Source organism: Phyllostomus discolor, chromosome 8, assembly GCF_004126475.2.
Source record: "Phyllostomus discolor isolate MPI-MPIP mPhyDis1 chromosome 8, mPhyDis1.pri.v3, whole genome shotgun sequence".
Taxonomy (NCBI): Eukaryota; Metazoa; Chordata; class Mammalia; order Chiroptera; family Phyllostomidae; genus Phyllostomus; species Phyllostomus discolor.
Window position 1 is genome coordinate 33957786 of NC_040910.2, and position 22532 is coordinate 33980317.

Consider the following 22532-nt stretch of genomic DNA (forward strand, 5'->3'; position numbering starts at 1 on the left):
AATCAACTTACAGAAAACTACACATTTGAAATATGTAATTTGATGTTTTGACATATATATTCCCACGATGAGATCCATAGTCAACGTAATCAACATACCCCCACCCCCCACAAATCCCTGACTCCGAAAGCTTACTTGTGCAATTTTATAACCCTTCTTGTGATCCCTCCTTGTTCTTAGGTTACCACTGACCTTGCTGTCTTTTATTGCAGCTTAGTTTACTTTTTCTAGAATTTTAGGTTAATGCAATTACACATTATGTCTTTTCTGTTTGATTTCTTTTACTCAGCATAATTATTTTCAGATTCATCCATATTGTTGTATGTTCCTTTTTATTTCCCATAAGTATTCCATTGTACAGAAACACTGGTTTGTCTATTCATTCATCTCTAATGGATACTTGGGTTGTTTCCAGTTTGGGGCTATTACAAATAAGTATGCTATGAACATTTATGTACAGCTCTGTGTGAATATATCTATTTTTTTCCTTTTGCATAAAATACCTAAGAATGGAATGGCTAGATCATATGTAGGTATATGTTTAAAGTTTTAAGATACCATTAGTATTTTTCAAAGTGGGTATACCATTTGACATTTGCATCAGCAACGTGAGACTACATGAGGCCTTTCTCTTTGGCTTGTAGATGTCTGCTGTCTTGCTGCCTGTTCACATGGTCTTTTCTCTGTAGTCTTTATTTATTTTTTAATTCTCACCTGAAGACATTTTTTCATCGCTTTATTATTATTATTTTTTAAAGAAAGAAAGGGAAGGGGAGACAAAGAGAGAAGCATTGATGTGAGAGAGAAACATCCATTGGTTGCCTTCTTATACGTGCCCTGACTGGGGATTGAACCCACAACTTGGGCATGTGCTCTGACCGGGAATTGAACCCACAGCTTTGGTATATGAGACAATTCTCTGGCCAACTGGCCTAGACACTCTGTAGCCTTTTTTTGTGTCCAAATTTTCTTATGAAGACACCAGTCAGATTAGATCAGGGCTCATTCTAACCTCATTTTAACTTAATCATTTCTGTAAAGGCCCAATCTTCAAATATGGCCACATTCTGAGGTTCTAGAAGTTAGGGTTTCAACATAAAAATTTTGGGGGAACATAGTTCAACTCATAACACTTGTTAACAACGTGGTACAGTCAGTTGTAATTTGAGCTTTTCTAATAGATGTGTGATAGTATCACATTGGTTTCAGTTTGCGTTTTCCTAATGAGGAATAATTTTGAGCATATTTTCGTGTGCATATGCCATCCATGTATCTTTGGTGAAGTTCAAATTTCATGTCTATTTTTAAATTGATGTTGTTTGGTTTCTTACTATTGAATGTAGAAAATTTTTTATTTTGGATACAAATTCTTTATCAGATATATGCTTTGAAAATACTTTTTCTTAGTCTTTTCTTTCTTATAACAGTATCGTTTAATGAGTGGAAGTTTTTATGTTTGAGCAAGTTCATTTTATGAACTTTTTTCTTTTATGGATTGTGCTTTTGGTGCCATATTTTAAAGGTCTTTGTTAAACCCAAGAACACAAAGATTTCTATGTTTTCTTTTGGGGGTTTTAAGGTTTTAAGTTTTACATCAAGGTCTAATAATTCATTTTAAGATAGTTTTTGTATATGCTGTGGATCAACTCTTTTTTGGGGGGAGGGAGGGGACATGTCAATCAACATCTAATTGTTGTAGTACTGTTTGTTGAAAAAGATATTCTTTATTGATTACCTTTACCTTTGTCAAAAATCAGTTGACCATAAATGTAATAAGTCTATTTCTGAGCTCTTCCTTTTGACTTTTTTTAAAAGATTTTATTTATTTATTTTTAGAGAAAGGAAGAGAAGAGAAAGAGAGGAAGAGAAACAGCAACATGTGGTTGCCTCGTGCACACACCCTGCTGGAGACCTGGCCAGCAACCCAGGCATGTGCCCTGACTTGGAATTGAAGTGGCAACCCTTTGATTCACAGGTCACTGCTCAGTCCACTGAGTCACACCAGCCAGGGCTTCCACTGATTTTTTTTTTTTTTTTTTTTTTGATGCCAGTACCTACCATACTGCCTTGATTATTATAACTTTTAAAATTAATTGAAGTCGTATATTGTAAGCCTTTAAACATTCTTTCTTTTTGAAGTTGTTTTGGCTCTTCTTGGACCTTTGCATTTTCTATGCATTTTGCAGTTAGTATGTAAATTTCTACCTAAAAGTGTGCAAAGATTTTGATCGAGATTGTATTGAATTTGTAAATCAGTTTGGAAAGAATTGAAATCTTAACAATATTGAACCTTTTGATCCATGAACACAGTATTTCCAGTTATTTAGTAGTAGTTAATTTTTTAGCATTATTTTGTAGTTTTCAGTATAAAGTTCTCATGTGTCTTTTGTCAGATTTATCTCTAAATATTTCATAATTTCTGATATTGTTAATGGTATTGTTTTATTAATTTCAATTTTTGATTGTTCATTTTTGTTGGGCTATGGAACTAGAAAAACTTTTTTATATTGAAGTATCCTGCAACCTTGCTAAAATTTATTAGTTTCAGTAGCTTTTTGGTAGGTTCCATGGGAATTTCTAGATGATCTTGTCATTTACAACTAAATTTTCTAATAATGCACTGTAATGTGGATCTTTCATTCTTTGTTCTGATTTTTGGCTTTTTCAGCAGAGAAAATCTTATCGTTAGTTTTGGGAAACTTTTCTAGTTACTGGTTTTGAATTTTTTTCCTTTCTCTTTGTAGTGTCAAACTTAGCTGCCAGTATTTTAGTGTCTCAACAAGGAAGGGCTCTGGAGATAAGGATTTTTATTTCTTTTGTGGAGCAAAAATACTTTTTTTAATATATTCTCCTAATTTTCCTAATTATTTTTAAATAGTTGTACTGTTTCTACATGTTATATAGCCATTATATATTATAATCTCTCCCTTTCAACTCTCATTTAATCTTAGTTCTGCAAGTAACTATATTGCTTGCTTATGCTTGTACCAGTCTTTATATATGTCTCTGTAATCATTTTAGTTTTCTGGGGTTCGTTCTCTAGCAGGTTCCTCAGGAAGTTGAGAACAACTTTTCTTGAGTTCTTACATAGTGATAACTATTCCTTGATACAAGAAGGTAACTTTAGCTGGATATAAAATGTTTGGCTTACATTTTCTCTCCTTAAGTATCTGAATTCTTCTGGCATAAAGTATCATTGGAAATGTCCAATGATATTTTTCTAGGTCACATTTGTGTTTTTGGGGAGGGGTATAAAAGTTGAAAAGACTTCTTTCTTTAACGTCCAGTACTTTTTTTAGAATATTTCTGGTGTTGGTTATTCAGGGTCGATGGTCTCAGATGCATGGTATGTTCTTTTAATATGTAGCTTTACATAATTTTTTTTATTCAGGAAAATGTTTGCAGTATTTATTCTGTTTCATTGCTTTGTCGTTTAGTCAGAGACTCCTATTTTCTGAGTTAGAGCTTCCTTGCCCATCTTTTAATATTTATTTCCTTTTGCATCCTTCTTATTTATCTCTTCATTTTCTTTTTTTTAAATAAAAAAATCATCTGCCAGTCTTAAAGCATGTTTGTATTTGCTCTTGTCTTCTAAGATGTCGTTATATTTGTTATTCTTCTTTGAGTTTTATCATCTCTTTTCTGAATTTAAAAAAAAATCTGACTTACGTTTTTTAAGCCTGTATCATTTTATTATCTTTTAGCTCATTTTGATTTTTTTTTTCTTTTTGGTGTGCTTTTATTGTCTGTGGGTTATTGCTGTTTAATTTCTCTTTAATAACTGTGTACTGGATCTGACTTCAGTATTTTCCATTGTTCATTTTTGTGTGAAGTTAGTTTCTCCAAGTCCTAGGAGTCTTAGTTTAGATAATTTTCCCCCTCATGCTGCTGCTGCTTTTGTGGTTTTTGCATAGACAGCTTGTCTTTTGAGATTTCCTGCTTCCCTTCTCCCAGTTTTACCTAGACACGTTTTCTTTTCATCTTTTTTGTTTGTTTTCTTCAATTTTGATTTCCCTCTCAGCATTTTTTCCCCAGTGTGGGGTCAGGTTCAGGAGTCCATAGAGGCTAGATTGCTCCAGCCCCTTTAGTCTTGACTCATCTCCTGTCGGAGTGGACAGAACGCCTCCTGGTTTCAGCTGCTAATCTGAAATTGGTCTGTCATGCTCTCCAGTGACTATCAGACTGTCATGCTCTCCAGTGAATATTGGACTGTCGTGCTTTCCCGTGAATGTCAGAAGGCTGTTGGCCTTTTCCTGTTCTGGGAACCAGTAGGCATTTCCTTCAGGTTCTCTGCTTGCTTTGGCACAGTCATTAACAACATGGTCTTATGGCTGCTGGAGGCTTGTCCCTGCCTGCTTGTACTTGGAGTTCATGAGGACTTTTGTCATCAGTTGTGTCCTGAATATTGTCCTTGAGTTTGGGGATTTTGTTACCTAAACTGCTTAGATAGCCTTTTTCAAAATATATATTTCAGTTAGAGGAAATTCTAATTTTCTGTACAGGAGAGTAAAGAATTTTATTTTACAGAATAATAGCTGTGTCATGATGGCCAAAATGTAATTCTCAATTAAAGCTTTACAATTTATGTTTAGTATTAAATGTTAATGTTATTCTGAAATTATCATAGAGTGGGTTAGAGGGTTAGAGAATGAAATGATTTTATTAATCACCAACAAGTAACTAAAAATTATCCAGGATGTGGCAACTAGGTGACTACATGTTATTGAAAATTTCATCTTGAGGTCAGTTTTTTTATTATCAGTTAATGGGGTGGTACAGATACTTCAGTGTAAATAAAAAGCTTTTGAGCCCTGGCCAGTGTGGCTCGGTTGGGCGGCGTCCCACAAAGCTAAAGGTTGTCAGTTTGGTTCCTGGTCAGGGCACAAGCCCGGGTTGTGGGTTCGGTCCCCGGTTGGGTGTGTACACGAGGGGACACCCGGTTGATGTTTCTCTCCTTTTTCCCCCTCTCTAAAAATAAATAAATAAGATCATTTTTAAAAATGCTTTGACTGGGGACATAAGTTATTTATTTCTTTTATATAATTTTGCCTATTTTGAAAATATAGACACTTCAAATAAAATTAGTTATTTTATGAAAATTCAGGGAACTGGGGATTTATCATTTGTCCTTCCTGCTACCTGAATCTTAGTTTTTCTGCTTCCATCGACTTGAAGACACCCATGGTTATAACAGTATTTTGATTTTGATGTTTCTTTTTTCTTAAACTGGGTTCTTCGTTTTTGTCGTATAGAACTGGGGAGGACCCAAAAGGGAAAACTAAAATTAAATGAGATAATTCTGCTTCTTACTACCTTCTCAGCTTAATTATTTCAGCAAGAATCTGAAATCAGACACAGAATGAAAACTGAATGCAGGCTCTCACCACCTGAGAGCCAGTGTGTAGCTCTCACATCAGCTCATAGCGTTTCTTCAGTAGCCGTTTCTGTACCTGTGTTACAGTGTGGAATGGTAATCGATAGCAAGAAACTTGCTTGAAAATGTTTTCTTATATTAAATGCCTATCCAGTGTCCTGTTCCTCAGAATGATTCTGATTCTAACTCTTGGTTAGTCATAAGTGGGAAGATGATGGGAAAGCCTTTTGTGCCCACATTTCAACAGGAGACTTAACAGAAATCTGTGCTAAGTGTTCACTGCAATTCATTGTGGGAAAAACTTGCAGGACCCTTGCATTTATAAACTTTTTCTGGAATGGGCTTTAAGGGCAAGGTTTTATTTAGCAGGTGTTTACATACAATTCGTTTCTAAGGTAGAGGCAGGCATTCTCCTTATGACTGTTGCTTACATTGAATGCAGGGAGGGGAGGACCTCACCTTGCTGCTGTTCCATCTTGAGCCCTTCTCTCTAACTTCCCTACCTGAAGCAGGCACAACCCCCTTCCAGCTTTGAAGATGGAAGAGCAGCATGGTTCCAAAACCTGTGATGACCTTATCTAGTTAGGTCTGTGATATAATGGAAGGCTTAGGGTTCTGTTTTGGGTGTGGGATGGTTGTGAGACCAGACATTTCCTTGGGAAATAATATTCCTAGGTCTTAAAAGACATCAAATTATTGGGGATGGGTAGGGTTGGGGGCAAATGGTGTTTCAGCTACTTCCCTATTTGCCCTTACAGTGAGACTTTTCTCAGAAGAGGTTACTTTGTTCTCATGCACACAGTTCTTCCAGGACTCAGGCCTTTGTGAGTCTTAGCCTATAAGCATTTGTTTCTTTTCAGATCTCCTGGGAAACTTCTGAGGGGGCTCCACTCCCTGCAGCCCAGGGTCTGCTCTGCCTTGCATTTTTTCATAAGATAAAGTTGGAAGCCTCAGTTTTTATCCCCTCCATGAGGAGATTCTTAAGGGTATTTTCATATTTGCCCCAGGGATCTGAGTTATGTCCAGGGTTCAGGGTAATACTTTGTCCCTCCAGTCCACCTCCAAGTTGCCTCTCCCAAGGAGATACTCTGTATGAAGCTGGACCATATTTCTGTAGTTCTATCAAAATGTGATTCTAGCTAGTTACCAACATAACAATGACAACACTTCAGTTCTCATGCCTAAAAGCAGTAAAGCTTTTAATAAATGTCCATTTAAATTCCAGGTGCTGGTATCCATTTGCATCCTCTCCCTTGTGTGCTTGTGTGTAAAGCCAGTCAGATTCATTCGTTTGTATGATAACTTTTAGCTCGGTATTTCCCTTCACTGTAACATGACATATCAAATGAATTTCTTTTCCTCATTTCCTTACAGAGAGTTTTGATCTCGAAAATGTGTAAATTTACTTCTGACCCTTCTTTTTAACTTGAATCTTTTAAGTCTGACTTGAGCAGACTTTTGTCTTTGGGACATTTATTTTTGTCATTTCCATTAAAAGATTTTTTTTTGCATATCACTTTACAGGTGGACAAAGTATAAGTGGCAGAAACTAATAAAAAGCCTCCTGAGAATATGTGTAGGAAGGGGAAAAAACGAAGACTGGGCCATGAGCAGTATGAGAGAGGTTTGACTAAGAGGGTGAGTTGAGCGGAATTACTGCAGGTGGAGAGCTGAGTTGCTAATACTGTGCTCTGCAGCCACCACTGGGACTACTGTACCCTGGCTTTTCCTTTGAGGACTAGTAGATTACTTGACTGTATTAGATCAGTGCTTTTCAAAGTGTGTTCTTGGCACAGTAGCATTCTGGCACCTGGGTGCTTGTTACAAATGCACCTTTTTGGCCCCACCCCAGATCTGCTGAACCAGAATCTCTGGGGGTGGGGCCTTGCACTGCCAAAGTGCAAGATCCGAGGTACTGGAGCTCAGTGTGTAGAGAAAACATGGCTCTTTGCATCAGCAGTGCTAGGGAATGACGCCAGTTATGTAATTGAGTACAGTTTTTTATTTTTATTTGTAAACTTATTTTTCCCATTACCCTTTATCCCCCTCAGAGAACCCTGCTTTAAAGATTCTTTCTCCTGGGGAATTTTTTTTGTTGTGGTGGTGGTAATCCATATTTCTTGGCTATAAATCCAATAGAAAAAAAACTCCAGGGACTTGACATTCTACTGAATTGAGTGTTGATGTGTTCTGGTTCTACTCAGTGAGCATCTTTCATTTTCTGTAGCTTCACAAATCTCAGTCTTTCTCTGTGTTTGTTACACAGACAGTGCAACTATATCCTCCTTCTGTTTCTTTTAGGTTTTTAATATGGATTATGTCTCTTTAGATTTCTGTGTAGAAATGTGTGTGTGTGTGTGCATTTTGCAATTGAAATTTACTTGGAAGATGTAAGTAAGATGTAAAAAAGAGAGTGATAATTAAAATAAAAGGTATGATGGAAAATACTGAGTTTGTCTTTACATTTATGACATGGAAAATTTTCTTGGAAATGTTAAATCTCACAATCTCAATAAAGCTAATACTTAAAAATTATTTTGGAGTGTTTTAACATAAAATTCAAAAGGTAAACAAGAATGTATAATAAAATGTCTTTCTTTCATCCCTGTACCTTAGCCACTGATTCTCTTCCTCTTGGGTAGCCAATGTGGTTTGCTTGCCCTTTTATGTATCCGTACACACACAACGCATGTCCATATTACCCTATGTGTATATTTACTTTTTCCCCATAGACAGTAGCACAGCGTACCTTTTGTGATGGACAAATACATTTTTTGAAATCTTTTGCTCTCACTGCTATGAGTAATAGTGTAGATGAGTATAGTATGCCACACCTCACATATATACACACATGCATCTAATATTCACACATGGTAGTGTATCCATTGAAGGAGTTTCTAGAAGTTTACTCATTGTGTCAAAGAGCATTGCATGTGTAATTTTGATAGATACTGTCCAATTGCCTTCCATAATGGCTGTACTCGTTTGAGCTCCCACCAGCAATGTATAAAGGTGCTTATTTCTTCACAGCTTCACAGAAAGTTTTGAATTTTTGCCAATCTGGTTGATGAAAAATAATTTCTCTGTGTTGTTTTAATTATGACTTTCACCATTTTTATATGTATTTCCTGTGCATTGCTGGCAGCTTTTGATTTTACCTGTAACTTTTCATTTATTCAACAAATATTATTTGAAGAACTGTCTGGCACTGTGTATGCTTGAGAGAAAATAAAAAAAATTCACTGTGGGGTCAGTTTTTGTTTTTAAGATGGAAGACACTTTGAAATGGAGTACGCTAAAGAAGACAAGCCAGGAGCGAAGGTGTGCTTGAAAATGCATGAAACGAAGTGACAGTTGATAGAGGATCAGGGAACCTCAAAATACCTTTTAGTTGGAAAGATACTTATAATTGTGTGAGACATTATGATATCATTTCTTGGTCTTCTGCTCAGAATTCAGGTAGTTTGACTGTAGAATCTGCTGTTTGGAAACGCATTTGTTTTCATACAAGCTTAGTATTAACATGGCTGTGGGGAAGTGGAATACAAAACACAACTGAGTTCTGTTGTTACGGTGATTCTGGTAGAGGTGTACGTATGTGGATCCAGTGTTCTTTAAAACGGCACCTCTCACTTCTCACCTCCACGTTACTTATATGTTACTTCGCGCTTTGCATGTCTCATGGCTTGTGATAGACGGTCCTGAGTGTGTACCTTAATCTGAAGGAGATACATACAGTATTTCATATAAGGTCCTCCATGACTGACCTGCAGGCAGAATGCACAGAGCAGAGTTAGGTCAGAGCAGATCCCAAGTGGGTGGGAGTGAGAACTAGTTGCAGGGTAGCCAGTGATTTTCTTAAAAGGCCATGCATTAGCCATTGGGGGAGCCCCTAGCCCCTTACCCTAAAGAAGTCCAGAGAGACCACACCACTTGAGTTCAGACTCTGAATGAGCCTTTCCTTTCCCTATCAGTGCCCTTGACACTGTCTCTCTTATCATACAGGTCCTTCTCGCCCCAGATCCTGATGAATCCAGGAAGGGTGGATGGGTTGCAGGGGAGAGAGGAACCTGAATTTCCCTTTGAAGACTTTGCTGTAATGTAAATACCATTGTAAAACACTTGTTCTTTGGGAAACTTAACTGCAAACTCAGGTCTTGACTGGAAAGTGAAGAGGAAATTAAGTGTTTGCTAGAAAATATATCCTTTTGGAAACATTAAAAAATTAGACTATAATCTGAGAGTGGAAGTTTTAACAGCATCCCCCCTCAATAAATAAATGAAACCAGTCACTAAGCAGTTTTACTTTAGTTTAAATGCCAAATGCTAGTCTAGTTCTAGAACCGAAAAGGACTTGTCTTTCTAGAAGTATATGGTTTGAATATATAATGAGATTGCTTTTTCTGTGACTTTGAATAATTAATTTTACTTTATTGTCTGACCTTTTTTTTTTTTTCCAAAGAAATGTGGTCAGGGATTTCCCATGCAATCTGGAACTAAGGTTTTAGAGTGGACGCTTGAGCTTCGTGACTCAAACGCTCCTTTTCCACCTCTCCCGTTTGCCGTAGATCACATAGGTGAGCTTTTTAAAAGCGAGGATTGGATCGTTTTCTCACATCTGTTGTGAACAGGCATAGAAATGGAAAGGGTCATTTGTTGGACAGTTGACTTGTCTGGATAGAAAAATGTTCCTCTTTGTCTTGTTTGCCTGTCCTCCTTTTCACCTCTATTTCAAAAATTGGATGCAGGTGAAAAATCCAAAAACAGTAGATTTGGGATTTAAAATTCGGGTAGAATTAAGGTATTATAACTTACTTATGTAGCATTTGACACTAAAGTTTTGTAATCTTTTAAAACATGGTATCTTACAGTTGTCTGTGCCCCACGAATATTCTTATTTGATTTTAGAGCCAGTCATTAACTCTTGAAAAAGAGATGGTTTGGGTATCTGGTGGCCTGCCTGTGGCCGTGGGAAGCAGATCTAAATACATTTGATAGCATCTAACGCCAAGGATGGGCTGCTCAAGAAATATTTGATGATGAGATTTTTTTTCTGTAAGACCCATCCGTGGAACAGTAAAAAAAAAAATTACTTAAATATCTGACTTTTACAGACATGACTGCCATGACGAACATTTTAGTTCTTAACACTAAGAGCATTTTCCACAGAAAGAAGAGGGTGCCCTCGCTCCCAATAATCTCTCTCACTAAATAGAGGAATTGCTTGGCAAATAAAAAGGAAGTCTTCTTTGAAGGCAGCAGTTTATCTTATTCTCACCTTTGAGTTGTAGCTTACCTGTTTTAAAGTACATGGTACAACAGGACGTACTCGTTGGGGTGATGGTCTTTAAGAAAAGTTACTGTGTAGCGGCATCCTCTGGTGTGGGGCAGGACCCAGCAGCACACAGAAGCTTGCGCTCAGAGTGGGTTGATGTGAATTTTCCGCACATAGAATGGTTTAATTCTTAAAGTTTAAAGAGCCTTTAGAGATACTCTAATGTATCTCAGCCTCTTTAATTTTACAGCCACAGAAACCGAGACCCAGGGCTTTTAAGTAGCCGATGCAGGACCCACAGCTAGTTAGTGTGGCAGCACTGCCCCGGGGCCAAGGCAGCTTACTTGTGGGCGATCCTTACTGTACACCGTGCTTGTGGGGTAAGGGCCGTGTCCCTTAAAAACTTCATCGTGTGCATTTCACTGGGAACTCTGAATGACCACCTCATGAATCAAAGCAAGGCTGAAAAGAATAGAAGTTTTAGGTAATACCAGTATTTTTGACGCACTATAGATTGAACTCCTAAAAGGTATCTACACTGTAGTTTTGACTCCATTGCACAGTACGTTTGGTCTGTAGTCATCTTTGCACCGTTCATTTCTAATTAGTTAAAAATACTCATTTTTAGAATCTTTTGAATTTGAAAAGGGTGTTTTACGTTTCCAAGTAAATAGCTGTCTTTGACTAGCCTTTTGTTGTTAATTTTCAGTTCCCTTGCAGTTTGGCTAGCAGACTTGGCTTGTGCTGATTTTTCTTTTGGAATATGTTGAGATTTTCTTCATTGCCTAATACATAATCAGTGTTTGAATATTCAAATGTATATTTGAAAAGAATGTGTATTCTCATTAGGTACAAACATGCATAATGTAGCTTATTAACGGGTCTTTCAGATCCTTTATATTCTTGCTTAGTATTTGCTGCTTGATATGTTGATTTCTGAGAAAGGTTTTGCTGTGGTCTGAATGTGTCCCCCTAAAATTCACATGCTGAAACCTAACCCCACGATGATCGACAGTATAAGGAGGTAGTGTCTTTGAGGGATGATTAGGGGTCATAGGAAGGATGTTAATGCCCTTCTAAAAAAGGCCTGAGATTGTGTCCTCAACCCCCTTCTGTCCTGTGACCACTCAGTGAGGAGCAGGCTCCCAGGAGGAGGGCCCTCGCCCAGTCGTGATGGCACCCTGGTCTTAGATGCCCAGCTTCCAAAACTCCAGGAAATGAATTTCTGTTGTTTGTGAGGTAATCAGTCTGTGGTATGTTGTACAGCAGCCTTCACAGATTGAGATCGTTAGAAAACTTCATCATTCATCAGTAAACGTTTGTCAAGTTTTCTGATATTTTTACCAGAGCTGTGTTGGTGGGTATATACAGTTCATAATTTTTATATTATTAGTGGGTTATTCCGTTTATTAGTGTGAAGTACTCCTTTTTATCTCATTCATTGATTTTTTTTCTTTTAACCTTAGGTTCTATTCTAACACTGATATGCCCATGTTTACTATTTTCTTTTGGTATACCTCCCCCGTCAGCTCTCTTCTCGGGTGAACCCTCCTTGGAGAGACCTGCCTGGCAGCCTGATAGGACTTACTGTTGAACGGTGAAAAACAAGTAAGGTCGTCTTTATTGAAGTAATTAATATATCCTGATAGTATTGATTTTTCCTAAATTGTATAGGATTAAAATGATTTCCAACAAAGCTGCTCTGAAATAGAAAAGATTACTTTTCAAGGAAGCAGTTTTTATGTCCTTGGGGATATTTAAGCAAAAGCTAAGAGACACTTGATAGACTTGGGATTCCAGCACTGGTGAAAGTTTGGACTGGACAACCTTGGATCTTTTGTAACTAAAAGATTCAGGCTTTACCGTTTGAGAAACAGGATAACAAAGCTCTCCGCAGCTGAGACAGAGGAAGCTGGGCCCCCTCAGTTTCTCCCTTCCTGTCCTCTTGGCTCTGCTAGGCGTTCTGTTTCTTCGAGGGACGGGTGCGGAGCACTGTTTCTCATCGTCTTAGGTGGACTTACTGCTGTCCTTTCCCCGAATGTGTTGTCTGTGCTTTATGGTTTCCAGAGGGAAGGAGATAGGACATGGTTATGTCATGGTTTAAAAGACCTGTTTCATTGCTTATATGCACTGATTTATGAAGAGAGGAAAGTCTTAGATGTCAGAAGTTTTGTTTTATTGTAGTCCTTTAAATACTCTTAATCTTTTCAGATTGGTTTTTTTTTTTCCTTTAAAAAAAATGGACCGATTATTTCCAGTCTTACGCATAAAGGATGTTGTAGGAACATAGTAAAATGATAATACTTTGGAAAATAATTGCAGTCGTGGTCATTTATTAAAAATATTTTGTGCTACTTAGGCTCATAAGTTACGAGTGTATTCTTTATTATATTGAGATCAAAGTAAGTAGTTCATTATTAAATTACTATCTCTTACTCTTTGAATTTCAAGATGATAGAAGCTAAGTAATCTAAAAAACAAAAATGAAATACAGATGAATCTGCTTTTCATTGTGGACAATATCAGAAGCGTCAGATTTAAATCATTCTCAATATTTATTTTATATTAGACATCAAAGCAGAAAAAAGGTTTGAATGCAGGTTTCAGTTCCTAATATAACTAATGCTGAAGGTGGTGTGGACAGACAGGGCTGTCCACATCTTACTGTGAAGCTTCTTGTTGAACTTAGTTTTTCTTTTCTCATAAAGTGCATTTGGCTTAAGCTATCAGTAACATAAATTAACGTGCACGGTTATAAACAAGTTAAAAATAGTGAGTCCTCCATTCCATACTACCACGACATTTCAGAAGTTGTAAGATGAACTCAAAAGTAGACAAGTTTGCCTTCTGGATTGGTGTATAACTGATAACTGGTAGTTTGGTGAGGTTTCTTTTCATGTTAGACTTCTGTTGCTTCAACTCTCCCAAGACCCGTTCTGGTATTAAAACTTTTTCCTGTCCAACCCCAGATTCCTTCATTTCCTTGCCTAACAGGATTTTTTTTGTTTTTGTTTTTTTAACCCTGAGCAATTAGCCTGTAGGTGAAAATTTGTTTTGGGCCTCTTCTGTCCCTCTTTATGTTACGTATTTCAGATATAATTTGTAGGGTTCTTGTCGTCTTGCTCTCAGGCAGCTGTATTTCTTGGCTAGCGATAGACTCCACACCTTTTTCATTATAGTCCTTCACCAAAAGGGGTCACTTCTCTCTGTTTCCTGCCTGGCAGGCCCCTGTCTGTTCACAGTGATCAGTCTCCTCATCAGCCCTGGAATCGTGTTCATAGGTGTTCATGCGCCTTGCCCCCCGACCTTGGTTTATAGCCGATGAGCTTGGGAGTGCCTCAAGACAGGTTTCGGCCTCCCCGTCAGTTGTGCCGTGGGCGCGGTGGCCTCTGTGCTGAGTGCCCGCTGTACTGAGAGGTGAGGGGCTCACTCTGCCTTTCCCCTGCTTTCGCCGCCTGAGTTGTACCTGTCACGCCTCTGGTCTTCACTCAGGATGCAGGGCCGGCTTTGTGAGCAGGCAGCCTGTGCACTTCCCAGGGCTCCCCACCTGGTTCGGTGTTTTCCCGTTGCTGTCCGTTGATACTCTTAATTTTTATAAGGACCCTGCATGTTCATTACTCACGAGACCCTGGAAGTTAGGTAGCCGTCGATTGATAAACTTTTATTCCTTGCCTGCCGTCCTCCGTTTGCTTCTAGCTTTCCCTAGGGGCTTTCTGTGCTGCCTCATAGCTCGGTATCTTCTGCTCACCCCACTTACTCTACCCACCATGCCACCCCCTAGATGACAGCCTCATGCCAGTGGAATCTGCAGTAAACCACAAATCCGAGTTACTTAACTGTCTAGCTGGTGTCTGTTAAGGCTACTTGTTAAGATACAGTTGTTTTAAGGTTAGTCTTCCCTCGAAAGCCGTATCATTCCATTATGTTTGCATTTTCATTTGGCTCCTATAAGTCTTGGACTATTAATGTTTTTAGCATTTAGCTAGCTACATATCTAATACTGTGTGATTTCGTCTGCTTAAACCAGTCTGATTGGAAAGAAACATTTATTTGAAACTGTGGAAAGACTGGTGATAGATTATTAAGGACCTTGAATACTTGCCTACAGATCAGGACCCCCAGCTAGTCAGCTGTGTTTGAAGCATTATATAATATATGTGAAGTTACTTTGTAAACTCTAGGTTTTTGTCAAGTGACATTTGTCTTAAAAATAATAGTGTATCATCTTCGGGTACTGTTGGAAAGAATGTAAACTAGTCTGGCCACTATGAAAAACAGTGTGGTGGTCCATCAGAAAATGAAAAATAGAGTTACTAGATGACCAGGCAGTTGAAGAAGAATGAAAAGCAGGGTCTTGAAGAAATATTTGTACACCCGTGTTCCTAGCAGTGCTATTCACAATAGCCAAAAGGTGGAAGCAACCTAAGTGTCCATTGATGGATAGATGGGCAAACAAAATGTGGTCTGTGCGTACAAATGAGTGCTGTTTGGCCTTGAAAAGAACAGGCACATTACAAAACTTGAATCTGGAGGGCATATGCTAAGTGAAAGAAACCACATGCAGAGGGCAGATACTGTATGATTCCACTTACGGGAGGGACCTGGAGAAGTCACATTCATAGGGACAGAAAGGGGTAGAATGGTGTTTTGGGGGAAAGTGGAGGCACGGGGAGAGGGAATGGGCAGTTATTGTGTGATGGTAACAGTTTCACTTTGCAAGATGAGAGGAACTCTGGCAATGGATGGTGGTGGGAGTACAACAACGTGAATATACTTAATACTCCTGAACTGTTCACTTAAAATGGTTAAATGGTAAGAAAAAGAAGTACTTAGTTGTATATTTTATCTCAGGGAAAAATAAGGAAAATAATAATCCTCATCAAGTTGGGGGGAGAGGAAGTGGGTACAAGTACAGGCGAATCAAAAGTGGCAGAATGTTGATAGTTGCTGAAACTGAGTGTGGGCACATGAGGTTCATTGCACTGGTCTGTTTGTATACACTTGAAATTTGCCATGGTAGAAAGTTTTTAAAAAGGACTGTCTTTCAGTTTAGAAGAGTAAATTTGTCCATCGCGGGGTTTATAGTGGCTGCTGTAGCACCCTCCATTACCAGGCCATGGGCATTTCCAGGGGAGAGAGGGGTGTGGCTGGTGAGGAAGGGACGGAATGGAAGCTTTCCGACTGCCAGGGTGATGTCACTTTTCACAGAGGAGGGCACTGACAGGGCTGTCACCCTGGTGGGCAGGAGCATCTTGTGGGAAGTCAAAGTGCATGCGCCCCCTCAGTCGCTCTCCTTCTGTTAGATCAGTTACTGACTGAGACCAGGAAAACACTGAACGTTTTTTACTGCAGATCAGTGTTCTTGATGACTGTGTACTTTTTTCTGATGAGCCGAATAGGCCGCACACTTGTTGCCTGTGTCGTTGGGAACTACAAACTAATGACACATTTATCCAACACTAAAGTTAATGTGAAAAACACTGTGCGTGACCTGCACTTCATGAAGCACAAATTTATCGCAGACATCTTTACATTAAGTCAGTGTGATTCTCTTTTCCAACACAAACTTTTTTCTATTTCTTTTTCAATTCCAAATATTTTCTTTCCCATCATGAGCAGAGCATCCACCCATGTTTTGATGATTGGTCTGACCGTCTTTCAGACAGCATGGCCTCCTTAGTTTCTTTCCACTGTCAGGGCTGACGCGCCCGAGGGCTGTGAACACCCCGAGCTGCCAAGAGAACTTGATGCGGGAAAGCAGAGACATCCTGAGGGTGCACACGTTCAGCCTCAAAATTCCTGAAAGTTGGTCTTCAAGCCACTTTAAAACAGGATGAAGCAGATGAGAATTTTTTTATCAATATGTTTAAATTTTGTAGAGTTCTTTCTCTCGGTTATAAAATACATTTAATATATGGGGTTAGTATAAGAACAGTGGAAGTACACTTCTATTTGTATAGGAAACATCTAATTAAGTTTAATTATATGATGGGCTGCTTCTGGGAACAACTCAGATCCTACTGTAGACATAAAAAATATCTGCGAAGAGCTGAAATATTTACAGCACATGTTAGGGGAAGTATATCACTTTTTATTTTATTGTTCTGGAGTTTTTTATTACATTCCTTTCTAAGTCTGTATCAGTAATTCTGATGGAATGTGGGCCGAGCCCTGAAATGTTGGACCCAGCAAACGGGCACCTTGCCCGACTCACCAGAACAAGGTGCGCAAACCCTTGGCGCCGGGCCCCCTGGTCCTGTGCTGAGCACAGGGCCCGCCCTGTGGTCTGAGTGTGCTGCTCCTGGGCTGCCCCGATTGTCGTGCAGCAAATTTAAGCAAATTTCTCTTTTGACTGGAAACATTTTATCACTAGGAGAGAAAATAAGGCAAGTCCATAAGCTTAGGCAATTTCAAATGTGTTTCTGCTAGAGAATCTTACTAAATATGGTTGAATTCTTGTTCTGTTGCAGTTAATTTTTCATCAGCTGTTTTCTTTAAAGACTGATTTGTCTGATGTGTAAAAATTGAACACTTATTGTGTACAAAACATTAAGCTAAATATGAGAAAAGTAGAAGATTAAAAAAGCAGTGACAGCTCATGCCTTCAATGTCAGGATAGAAATCATTTCATAAAAGGAGTGAGTGGTCAGTTGCTGTGAATTGAGAAAACTCAGGGTACTGGGAATGGTAAAACTCAGGGTATTACGCAGCAGCTTTGAGGGAATGGTCGGAGTAGAAGTCACACTGTGAAGAGCTAAGCAGGTAAGGGTATAAATGAACACAGTCCCCTTGCACTTGGGACCAAGCCCGAGGTCCTCAGTGTGCCACGCAGGACTGGCGGATCTGGCTCAAGCATTGCTCCTCTTCAGTGTGTTCTCGTCGCATCGCCCTTTTTTTGTGGCTCCGGAAACCATGTCCTCTCCTGTCTGAGGACCTTCACCAGTCTACTGCCCTGTGCCTAGAGTGCCACTTCCCTTGTGTTGTGTCCACCCAATTCCTGTTGGGCCTCTAGATCTCGGCTTACATGCCACTTCTTCCAAGAGGACCCCCCCCCCCCCCCCGCCCCCGGGACTGCTGTGCGAGACCACAGGAGCTGTGCGGAATGGCAGCCTGATCTAATTTTAAATTAAGTCCATTGGACACTGCTGTGGCCTCAGGTGTTTGTACTTCGTGACAGTTAACATTTTGAACCCATAAATGCGTCTGAATTTCTGTGTAATAGAACCATAAGCTCCCTGAGGCAGAGGCCGTGTCACTTTGTGTCCCCAGGCCCTGGCCTGTAGTCAGTTTTCAGGAAGTATTTTGAACAAACGAACAAATGTAGATCACTCTTCAAATTTGTAGTTTGGCGGTTAAAAGAGGAAGAAGGACATTAGCTGCAATCATTGCTGTGTTCAAGGAACTGGATCATGGATTCGTTTTAGGATTAGGAAACTTGAATGTGTCTGTAGGCAGAAGGGAAAGGAACATTCAAGCAGAAACTGAAGATATAAATGAATGAGGTAATAATTAATGGATGAAGGTGCCACAGGAGCTACGTGGTAGAGAAAGAGTTAGCCTTAGAAAGAAGATTACCGTTTACGCTAGGATAGAAGCGAGAGAGGGTTTGGAAATAATCCATTAGTTAGGGCTCAAGTAAAATTAGGTAATATGAATTGATCTGCAGATAAGTGCTACAACACTGTCAGTTACAGTGGCTTAATATCTAAACAAAAATGCTGTTGCCCAGTGTTCAGAATCACGTGGTGATGTACCATGGCTCACAGTCAGAAGCCATGCACTGTAATTGTTAGACCCATTCGTCACTTTGAGGCATGGAGGGCTCCTGTAACTGCCAGAATCTAGTCATGCCAGCATCAATATGCCCCTCTTGTCCTGCTGAGTAATTGAGAAATTCGGTCTTGGGTGAGTGCTGATTTGGGACAAATGAGAGAACTGTAGAGTTAAAATCATTTTTAAAAAGGACAAATATTTTATTATTATTACTATTATTAATTATTAATCATTAATCGCATTTTACTTCATTTCCTACCTGGCAGACTGATTTTCTTCAGTGATGTTTTGTGGGGAGCCTGACCAGTTTCTTGTATGCTGTCTGTAACAGTGGGCATCTCATTAAATGGCAAGTTCGTATTTTTAAAGGACCTGGGTTTGGACCTGGAGTCTAAGATCACTGAAGAGATTTATAGCAACAGCACAGTTCTGCTGGATTAGCACTGTTGCCTTAGGATTGGAGGATTTGCTGAAGAGTCGGTGACTAACTTTTTGGTACCCGCTGCGTTAACGGATAGTCCATTGAGTCCTCAAAAGTACACCGAAAACCTTGTAATGTGCTCCTAATTTATGGAGTAAGGAGTGAAAGTGTACTTTGCACACTGCAATGTGGCATGCAGATACAAGAACATTAGAAGAAGCAGGTAGTTGCCAAATTTGAGAAGCCCAGTGCCAGTGAACTTGATCAAGGGCGACAGCTGAGCACCTCTGTGGTTCTGTCCCCCAGTGAAGTTTCCTATTCACAGGGTGGCTTGTGAAACCTGACTCAGGTCTATAAAAACCCCTTCCCATTTTGACAAATCAATCCATAGAGTTTTGAATCACTGAAATAGCAAAGCATCCTTGAAAAACACTGAAATTATAGAATAATTATGCATGCTACAAAAATTACAATAGAAGTTACACAGTAAAAAGTATCCCCACCTCATAAGTTTTCAGTTTCTAGTCTTCCTTTCTTACTCAGGTGTATTGCACTCCTTTAAGAAATTTTTTTGACATGAGTGACAGTACATGTTTGTTCACAGTGTCATTTATGTACAATACAGTATCTAGGACAGCTTTCCAGTTGTATGAGATGTAACTGATTTTGTAAAACCAGCTTCCTTTTGACTATATGAGATGCAACACTTTTTTAAAAACAGCTTCCTTTGACAGACATTAAGATTGTTTTCCAGATTTTTTTCTCCATTTTTTTGCATGCTACTGGTACTGCTTCATATTGTCATTATAAATAGTCTCTCTATACAAATAGTTTTGTTTACACTTGAGAGAAAAATCCAAAGGATCTAGTCCTAGACATCAAATTTTTGGGTCAGAGGCAAGTGGGTTTTAAAATTTTGGTAGCTTTTGCCATTGTTCTTAAAAAATGTGGTGTCAGTTTACATCTCTCGCAATGGAATATTTGAGTGCCCGTTCCCCACACTCTCGTTAACCATTGTCCACCTATTAGCATCTCATTTTGATTTATATTTTTGAGAAAGTCTGAAGGTATTTTTCTATGTCGATAGGTCATTTTTAGTTCCCAGTGTATGTCTGTAGGCACTGCCCAGTTTTCAGTGGGTTGTCTGTGTCTTAGCTCTGTAAAAACTGTGCATATTGACATTTGCTGTAAATATTTTCTTTGGTTTGTTTATTTTTTGTTTATAATTGATGTTTTAATTTGGTTTGGCTTTTGCCTTTTCAAAAATTAATTTTGGGGGGGGTTAGGTTATATGTCATGATTAAAGTTCTTTTTGTGCTTTAAAATTTATTTTTAAAGCCCTGGCTGGTGTGGCTCAATGGATTGAGCGTCAGCCTGTGAACCAAAGGGTTGCTGGACCAGCTCCTGGTCAGGACACATGCCTGGGCTGCAGGCCAGGTCCCCAGTGAGGGGCACGTGAGAGGCAACCACATATTGATGTTTCTCTCCCTCTCTTTATCTTTCTCCTCCCCTCTTTCTAAAAAAAATTATTTAAAAAAGTATCACCCATGCTTTCTTTGAATATTTTTACAGTTTTAGGATTTAACTTAAAGTGTGGTATATTTGGAATTTATTTTGTCTTAAGGAATCAAAGTAGAGATCCAGTTTTAAGTCTGTCAGCTTTTGTCTTAACTTCATTTTTTGAACACTGTCTCTTCTTTTGTAGAATCCTTAATTTGAGATTTTCTGATTGGTATATGTACCGTGCTTTTAAAACAAGGTGGAGTTGAGTTGGGAAAGCAGCACCTGTGATGTTCCCATGAGAGTTAAGGGTGCTGCTGCAACAAAATAGTACCAGAAATGCACAGCTTCTGATTATTTTTTTAAAAATAGAATGCTTATGGTTTTTGCTTAGGTTAGGAGACAAGAGGTGTATGTATCAGAAGGGAGATCTTAGGATCCAGTCCGTTACGTTCCGGGAGCAAAAAGTAAACCAAGATGGGACTACAGTGTTCATTAATCCAGTTAGTGCAGTGCTTTTCAACTTTCTCATCGCATGGCACACATAAACTAATTACGAAAATTCTGTGGCAGGACAAAAAATGTATTTTTTTGCTGATCTGACAGAAAAATACGCATAATTTTGATTCATTCACACCAGAAAGCTATTGTTGTGTTGGCCTTTGTCAATTTTTTATTTGACAATCCAAGGGAAAAGGCCAGTGCCCCTGACTGAATGAATATTCAGGTATTGCATGTTTAAAAAAAAAATTCTTGCAGCACAGCAGTTGAAAACTGCTGGGTTAATGTATTGTGAAACTAATTCTTTCTGTTTAAAAAAAATTAGTCTGAAATAAGAAAATGATTTTCATGAGCATGTATTTTACGTTGAATTTTCTTAAGTAAATAGGTATTGTTTTTATGGAAATTTAGTTCTATGATTTGTTGTAATTTATAACTAACTTACTGGGACCCAGTGATCTTACTAAGTGGGAAACCTTAATGGAACATTCTTGAGGTGACAGGTGGAGTTTTATGATTAGTGTGAGTTAAAACTGAGTATAAAGTTACTTGCCATAATAAGCTACAAAACATGTCTTCTGAGTATCGTTCTCCGAAATTATTTTAACTGGAAAGAGCAGGAATCTACCACATGATTCGTAAAGGAGGAAGGATTGACTGGTACAAATAAGACCATCACGGTTTACCTTGGTTAAAATTTGCATCAAATATAAAACTTACAGAATCATCTTACAAACACCAGTGGGAAATGATCCCTGCAATCTTACTGAGTTTTGTTCCTCTAACATTTTCACTTGAGGCGAACCATAATCTAAAACCTAGATATGACTCAAAACAGTTCTTTGTTATTCAAAATATTTAAGCTTAAGTTATCATTTATTACTTAAAGCATAGTTTTGAGACCTATAAACTTCAGATTTAAACCACTTAACTCTGTAACATTTGTCTAGATTAAACTTAGTTGGGTTTAACATGAAAAGTTATGGAAGATAAGCTAACTTAGAAATTTGCTTATTACTTTTGATTTTAGATGAGCATAGAGCCTAAGTTGAATCAGGTGCCTATATTTGATGTGTTTTGGTAATATACCATATTCCCATAAAATTAAAGTATTTAAATGGTATACATAGAACCTGAGGAGAAATGCAAAGCATCAAGCAGTAATGTTAGTATAGACTATAGAGATAATTTATTAATTCTGTTTAATGGATGTAAAAAAGTTGAATGAATGGTATAAAAAATTCATAAATATTTGTCTTCATTACATGATAGTTAAGGGCCAATTCTTTAAGTGTAACTTGCAACAAAATTTCTGAATTTTGAAATATGGTTCAGTTGAATTAAGTACTCTTATATTAAGTGATTTTTTTGAAGGTGCTTGGTTGATTTACCCTGACAAAATAGTCAGGGATTTATATTTGGGATTGAGACTGCCAGTGCTCTCCAAATGAAGAAGAATTAAACTCCAGGATTAATACAGGGTTTTGAAAATATAAGCTTCACTAAAGAGACCAAATGTTGACTAAAGGCCACATATGCAGCATAAGATTTAGGCATCTCAGTGGGTTTTGTTTTTTTAAACCCTACCATCTCATTCTGTTATATATTCTGCTCTCCTTCCTGTTATGGAAACATAGAAAGAAAACTCATTTTCTGTTTCTGTAGCATCATAGCCCAGACCTGAGACT

The 22532-nt window shown here is 38.4% G+C and overlaps 1 protein-coding gene across 1 annotated transcript in view; it reads left to right on the plus strand.

The window, feature by feature from the left end:
• Positions 1 to 22532, plus strand: part of XKR6 (XK related 6) — a 235312-nt gene that overhangs the window by 37164 nt on the left and 175616 nt on the right. The gene's annotated exons all lie outside the window — the stretch shown is intronic.